This window comes from Hippopotamus amphibius, chromosome 4 (assembly GCF_030028045.1).
Source record: "Hippopotamus amphibius kiboko isolate mHipAmp2 chromosome 4, mHipAmp2.hap2, whole genome shotgun sequence".
Classification (NCBI taxonomy): domain Eukaryota; kingdom Metazoa; phylum Chordata; class Mammalia; order Artiodactyla; family Hippopotamidae; genus Hippopotamus; species Hippopotamus amphibius.
Window position 1 is genome coordinate 48,892,757 of NC_080189.1, and position 8,357 is coordinate 48,901,113.

Sequence of the window (8,357 nt, forward strand, 5' to 3'; positions counted from 1 at the left end):
ATTTTTTGGTTCCTCTTTTCCAAAGTTCAGCTTCAATGTTCACTTAGAACAAATGCCTCAAGAGTCTAATTTCCCTTCAAATTTTTGGAAAACAATACAAAACCCTAATAACAAACCCTAATGATGTATAAAGCGAGTAGAGGTTTTTCATCGTGGACAAGGAGATGACAGATTTGATTTACAATTCAAACTCTAAACTGCCACTGGATTCGCTGGCCTCTCGATGAGCAAGAATCTCTCTCATTGTTCAGAGTTTGACCCTATAAATTCCTCCTGGTCTAAAATGGGAAATCTTCCACAATGGCTGATGCAATCCATTCAAATGCTTTGCCAGGCATTTAGGGATATACTTGGAATTACCACTTCATGAAGGGCATACACTGCAAAACACAAATGCTACAAAAAACCTGGACAGTCTACACAAAATACTGTAAATATGTATTTAAGAGTAACAACTGAGCCCAACGGGAAAAAACCTATATCAACAGCTTTGCTGGAATCAGCCAAGAGTGGTGCCTCCCCGTCTAAACCAGAGTAAGCCATTACTGATTCTTATTTAACAGCAAACTCCAATCTCAGTGGAACGGCCCAAATCTCCCCCAATAACAGCAAACAGATTCATACAGTGATATGGGATTTGGAATAGTAATACACTAAAAATGTTGTTTTAATCTGAAAATCTGGCATGCATTTTTATCAACACCAAAAGTTCTGGGAACTTCAAAGCCACACTAAATATAAATGAGCACTAATAATAATATTGATGTCCTCATTAGCTCTGGTATTGTTAATCTGGACATGAATGCATTAGGTATCTGAAAGGGAGCTTGCATTTTAACAGCGATGTTAACTAACTCTGTCAGCCTTTATTGCCCCACTACAAGCGTGGAACGAGTCTTCTCGTCAGAACTCCTGTGAAGCAGATCTTCCCTACCCTGTTGAGCTTATGAGACTGCAGGAAGGGTTCTAGAGGAGGAAACAGGTCCTGCCTAAAATGCCAAGGTTAGCGGACAAACATCTTGAGTTCATCACACTGTGTGAGCGTCCAAATCAGTCTTACTTTGTTTCTGGGAACAAAGGTTTTTTATTAACTAAATTAGTTAAGGGCATAGGCAGTTTGTACTTTGTGTGTCTGAAAAAAAAGGAAAAGCAAATATTTCTCTCAATGTCTTGGTCAGAAATTCAAAGCGCCACATACAATAATAACCCAACACAAATTCACCAAAAGCATACATTAAAGTAATTTATTCTAAGATGCCTGATTCTACTTTAAAAGCCAGGGCGCAGGATGGTTCTCCCAACACGTGGCTAGCTATTGGAAAGGAATTATATATTTAATCTGAAGGATATGGTACCTTTTACTATTTTATTTGTTCATCTGTGATACAGGACCTTTTTAGTAAAACATTATAAATAGGACCATTTACAGAGGTATTATTTAAAAAATAATTTTTTAATTATTTAAAAATTCTTTAATATTATTTTAATATTGTAACTTCAAACAGAAAAATAAACACCCTTGAATCTCAGTCCAGGAAAATCAATTATTTTGTAAGTGGGTCTTAGTATCCACCTCTTCATCTGTGAGTGTCTCTGTCTTTGTTTTTCTGTGTGTATCTTCTCTCTCAAAAACTCCATGTTCTCTCTTTTTATGTCTGTTTCTCTGTGTCTTTGTCTTGTAACGTATGTCTTTGTCTCTCTTTGTCTGTCTGTCTGTCTCTCTCTCTCACACACACACACACCCATTTTATCAGATGTGCTCTTACTAGCTGTACTGGTAAAAAGATCTAGTAGGCTTGTTTCCTGTTTCAGTGTTATTCTTTAAGTGGGCTGCAGCTAAAATCTGAATTTCATTGGGCTATTATTATTTGCAGCTGTGTGACCTTTTTAACCCTGCTTTTAAAGTGACATTTCAGCCCTCAAGCTTGAAACGCCTTGAATGCTGCAAAGTTTTCAAATCAGAGATTTATACCAGGAACAAGACCAAGAGTGGGACTCTACCTTCTAAGCGAAAATTTCAACAGAACTTGGTGAGAATGGGGTGTGTTGCTGGGCAGTTTACAGCCAGAACTCTTCCCCAGGAGTCCTCAGCTTTACACAGACCACTTGCAGCTAAACACTGCCATCCCGTCCAAACCAGAATATCATTGTCCTTAAAAAATGTCCACCATCCACTGGTACCCCAGAAGTTCAGAGTCCCACAGCCTAAATCACAGACCTCCTTAGGGTCGTTTCACAGGCTGCATCATGCTTAAGGGACTATCCAGATGTCCCTTCGAACCAGGCCCATAGTTCCCAGGAGGAACGATTTCCAAACAGCTTTTGTCTCTGGAAACTCACAGGGCCTTACTTCCCGGCCCTCACAGGAGAGAGTGCTGGGGACTCACGTCCTCTCGTGTACTTTAGCAGAGGTTTGTGGTTTGTTTATGTGGCGTTTATACTGTGTATGGAAAAACATTCCAGTGGGATTGGGTTTTCATATGTTAGCTTCCTCTTTCTCTTCTTTTCTTTCTTTTTTTTTTTGTTTTTTGTTTTTTGTTTTAAGTTTTCCATATGTTACTTTGGATATGAGGCCTCCTTTCAGAGTTACTGGCTCATTTCTGTTTATGTTTCACACAATCCTGCCTCACAGCTTTCCTACCTATGGGTTCATAAGTTCAGAACACACTCGTTAAGCAACAGTGCTGGGCCTTAGAGGTGCAGTATATCAGTCTCTGCAAGGTGTGTGTCTGTGCCCAAGGCCGTATATCTAAGTCTGTGTTCCTCTTCCTGCTCCCACCTAGCACAATACATTTTTGACAGGACACACCCCATTTCTATGAAACGTTTATCTGACATGCATGCGGTTAACACAACACTAGCTTAGAGATTGTCAGGTCTTGAAGGAAATACTGAATGTAACCAAATCACTCGGCTTGTTTTTAATGAGACTGGACCCAACCTCAGAAGACAGGCTGGAAAGCAAACTCTTTCTTTTGACCTACTCCTAACATGAACGAATTGATGAGAAAAGAAAAGAAAAAATAGAATTGGAACAAGAGGTGACCAGGGGTTCATTTGACCTTGTCATCTGTACCTTTCCAGAAAGTCTTCCACTGCAATTTAAAATAATTGCCCCATGAAAACCTGAGAGGAAAAACTATGATAACAAAGAAATTAAATGCAAAACCAGGTATAGTCTTTATCCTGGTCAAAAGCAGCTTGCCTTCAGAAATTCAAGAAAAAGCAGAAGAAAGAAGTTCTTTCTTTTCCTTTCTTGCTCTACTATAGTAAAATCAGACTTTAAAACTGTAACCTGTTCCCAAATAGGACTACTCGGCCTCTGGATAATTTTTAAGAAATTTTGAGTGCATTTGGTTTTTAAACTGTTTTCATGTAAAATAAGTATTTTTCAATATTCTGAAAAATCACAACTTTCTAGTCTTGGCTTGCTTTTCACACATTCAAATGATTTTTATTGGCTAGAACTGTTTTCTTTGTATCTTTATTCTATATAAGTATCCTTGTTCTCCAGCAACATTGTATGTTTCGTTCATCTAATGTATGGGCAGAAGTAATCTTTAACAAAACATCTGAGAAGTCCCCTTCTTGTGCACGAATCAGAGCTACAAAACGTGACACTGTGTATGAAACACAGTGGTGATCATGCCAGACTTCTCTGCTTTCTGCAATGCCTAGTAAGAGGCTATTTCACCTTAGTATTAAATCTTAGGATTACCATCACTGACTTACTAGTAAAAGCCATTTGAGAATGATGGTATCAAACTGAGTGGTTTTTTTTCCTTGACTCCATAAGAAAGCTAGGTATTCCCAAGTCCTATCTAAAGGATCCAGCAGTTGTGTTCAGAGCCTGCCCCATCTCACCACGTCAGTTGAATACAAGGTAAAAATACACTCAGACTTGATTCAGATTCCTACAATACTATGTGTCAAATGTCAAGCATGGGAACATCTGACCATACTAGCAGGTCACTTAAAGGCCATGTAAAGGCAAAAGTCTTAAGTAATCTGACGATTCCATCATCATTCTAATAAAGTTCCCTCTCTAAATACTAGCAAAAGGCATATTCTCATCTGACTTCCTAGAGAAGGCACAATTTCCCTGCACAAACCCGCAAGAGGATTTGGAAATATGTGAAGCCAATTTTTAGTTGCCACTGTTTCTGGGGGTCACCACTGTCATTTAATAGGTGAGGTCAGAGATACGAAACATTCTGTGATGTGCAGAATGGGCAGCCCTATGCAACACCAAAGTTTCCCAACTCAATAGCTAATAGTGCAGATTTTGCAAGAGTAATCACAGTATGAGTCCCACTGCCCCCTGGTTTAGAGGTAAAAAGCAGATAAGAGTAAGAAAATAGTAAGAGTGAGACAATAAAAACAAAGTCAGCATACAGCAGAGGAAATGAAAATGAGAGACTAAACGCATACCCACCTCTTTAAACTTTGCAAACAGCTCTGGAAAACACAGGCAAAGTTAAGCTTAGGATGAGGCGAGATTCAATGCCAATAAAAACTTTATGAATATTCAAAAAAGTATGTGAAATTATCATCCCCTCTCAGTGTGAAGGAGGGCTGGGGACTGCTGCCAAAATTTAACTAAGCATAAGCATACCCTCTGAGGTTCAGGCCACAGCGGAGACCGATGAGTACACTAGTGCAAACTTTTTTAAGTGAATTACCTCGTTTGGCTACCTGCAGCCTCAGCCTCCAGTTCACTCACCACATGGTCCTAAGCGCTGTTGACTCCAGCAGTGAAAGAAAGCCTTGGCCCAAGGTGGAAGTGGCTCCTGCTCAGATGCCCTTTCGCCGCTGATAATTGCCGTGCTTATTTTATATCATTGCTGAGGTTAGCACCATCAAAAAGACCACATTTTGCTTGGTTTTGGTTTTCTTTTCCTTTTAAAATTTAAGTAGAGAATGTCACAAGCTTCTAAATTGTTTTCCTGTTATTGGTACCATCAGCCATCAGCTCACAGAATATTCACTAGGGGAACACTGGCCTCCTAACCAACTTCAAAACTTATTAATAAGCATATATATACATACATATATGTACACACACATACACACATACACATATACACAATATATAAATAAACATACATACACACATATATATACCTTTACTTTTTTTTCTCTTTTGGCCTGTTTTCTTATTGATAAGTTGGGGTGTGTATGTGTGTGTCTATATATATTCACACACATTACAGAGATTACTTTATCTCCATAAACTAGTTCGAGCCTCGAAACCGATGTCTAGTCCTAAATGTAACCCAGAGGACACTACTGAGCTCCAAGGAGGCAGAAGAAGAAAATCCGGGTCTGCGTCACAGCACAAGTTCACCACAGTTAAGGATCACTAAGCTTGTTTTAAAAGTGCAGAATCAGATGTATTTGTGAGAATCACTAGTCGTTTCCACAGACTAGAAAAGTCCTTCATGTCTTTCTCAACTTCCTACTAAACAAAAGAGCCACTCACTAAAGCCTATAAACCCACTGAAACACACTGGAAAAAAGGACACGGAAAGAAAAGGCCTTTTCCTTGAACCACCACCCACGAGAGGTTACACTGTACCAGACTCCAATTCATCAAAAGGTCCGAGCCATTAACAAACAAACGAGGGGCCAGCCCCTTCTCTCCCCAGGGCTTGGCCCCCAGACAACAGCTCCATTTTTCAGTCAACACTCCAAATCAGCACGGAAAGGAGAAGGGACTTTTTTTAATGCCCCTGATCTCCCAAACCTAGGACCCTTGCCTCAGCTCGACTGTGGTCTCTCTGCTCAGGAGCTGGAGGTCAGGTCCTGGGAAATACCCTGAACCTGGACTCTTCCAAGAGAGAAAATGAAAGGAGGCAGGGTGCACGTGGCACCCAGAGGGGATTTGGAGGGAGGCCTGTCAGACATTTCCATTGAAAGCCTGGGTAAAGGGGAAGGGAAGAGTCCTCAAGCCCACATGGGTGAACTGCAGCTGTTCAACGAGCCAATTCTAGGATCTTCATAGGGCATTGTTCATGGGCAGCTTGAGGGAAAGTGACCTGTGGACAGTGATTGATTACCTGTCACCCAGAACTTGTTCCAAAGTGATTCAACCTCAGCATGCACTGGGACAGGATCAGAAACCAAGGACACTGGTCTCATTCATTCATTCTTTCCTCACACAGTCACTGGGCACCTACCAAGCATTAAGCTCCACACTAGGAACAGGAAGGCTCTACAAAAAGAGCCCCCGCCCTCTGAGCAGTGACCATCCAGTAGGGAGGTGAGGCATGTACAGATGTCTGTGGTGGAAGGTAGAAGTTTAAAGGCCATAAAGCAGTTTTAGCAAAGTGCTATGAGAGATCAGAGGCCATGAGAAAGCAAGGCTGTTTCATTACCTACATCAAATACCATATAATCTCCTTTCACAGCTAAACATTTCTCATAAGACCCATTCAAGCAACACACACACACACACACACACACACACACACATCTTGAAGTGATCTTTTAATTGTACTAGAAGTAAGGTTTTTATGTTTGTTTTAATTTAGGCTTTATTTTGCTTTTAATTCTGGTAAGTAAGACTACATTATTTGCAATAAGCTTAACATATGGCCAGGAGACCAGATATTATGTTAGAAAATCAATAATTGAATCTCAGGTCTTTTGCTTACTAGCTGTGTGATCTTGGACAAATTACTTTACTTCTTTGAACATTATTTTTCTCACTATAAAAAGAGATTACAGACAATATTGGCATAATCTGCCTCTGGGGATATGGGTGTGATCAAATGGATGATATTTAAAATGCACTGCATAAACTGTAAAGTGCTTTGCAATATTGGTTACTGTTTCTATCAGTCACCTTGTAGTAAGCACATGGAATTGCTCAAGTATTGGATGGTGCAAAGAGTTATGTCTACACTTGACAGCATGTGCAGAGAGATTAATGATTCTGAAAGACGTTGGAGGGGATGATCTTTAAAGAGATCCTGACCTTCTACACTTCTCTGATAATCTACCAATTACCAAGCCAAATCAGCTTTTTACTTGTAGGCTCCCAAGTAGAATTATTTTCTTTGTCTTCTGTGAGAGGCGATGTTAAGAAATAAAAAAGATGTAGTACATATATACAATGGAATATTAGTCAGCTGTAAAAAGCAATGAAACTGGGACATTTATAGAGACACGGATGGACCTAGAGACTGTCATACAGAGTGAAGTGAGTCAGAAAGAGAAAAACAAATATCATACATTAACACATATATGTGGAATATAGAAAAATGGTACAAATCAACCGGTTTGCAAGGCAGAAACAGAGACACAGATGTGGAGAACAAACATATGGACACCAAGTGGGGAAAGCAGGGAGGGTTGGGGGGGAATGAACTGGGAGATTGGGATACCAAACTGTACACTCTAAATATATGCAGTTTATTGTATGTTAACCGTATCAAAATAAAAGTTCTTAAAAGAAAAAAGAAAGAAATGCTTTGGAGTCTGGTCTGTGTTCAATCCCTAGCTCTGTGACATACCAGCTGACGTATAAGCTTGGGTAGGGGGTCACTTGATCCTGGGATAAATTTGGCTATTGCTGGATGAGCAAGCCAGGGATCATCAGACACCTCGCCCTGAGCATGGAGGAGCCAGAGCTGAAAAGGCACATGAATTTGTTTACTTTCCTGGAGCATTGCTTCCAACCACAGTAATGCAGGGAAAGCTCTCTGCTAGGCAAGTCCACCCCGACAGCTTGGCCACGCTGTCCTTACCATCCAGACTCCAGTCACAGCGACGGTAGGAAAAGAGTGGAGTTTGGAAGGCACCTTGGACAAACTGAGAAACTCAGTGCCTTCTTATCAGTGGGTGCTTTTAGGCTCACCTGGAGTCATTAGAAATAAGACTAATAGAGACTAATAAGACTAATATAAGACTAATGGGTAAAGGGGGTCAAAAGGTTAAAAAATGCAGGTGATATAAAACAGACAGAAATTTTGATCATACTCAAAATATTGATTTTATATATATATATCTATATATATGTTTATATATGTGCTAAAATAAATAAAATCTGAAAAAAATAAGATTAATACAGATTATGACATTCGTTTACATTCACTCTCCATTCAGGCTATCAAAAAATAAATCACATCTTCCTTTGTTACTAAATTTTCTTTAGCAAGTTATATTTCCCTTTATCATCTTACTGCTTATTCTTGCTCTTGCTCTTCCTTATTTTTTCTTTTTTTTCCTCTCCTTTTCATTCCCCAAATATCCCATGTGGTATTTAATAAAAATACTTAGAATAAGGCAGTAAGAAGAGTTAGCTGTGAAAAAAAGGAAGTCACAGAACAAATCAAATGTTCCCAATTCAACCA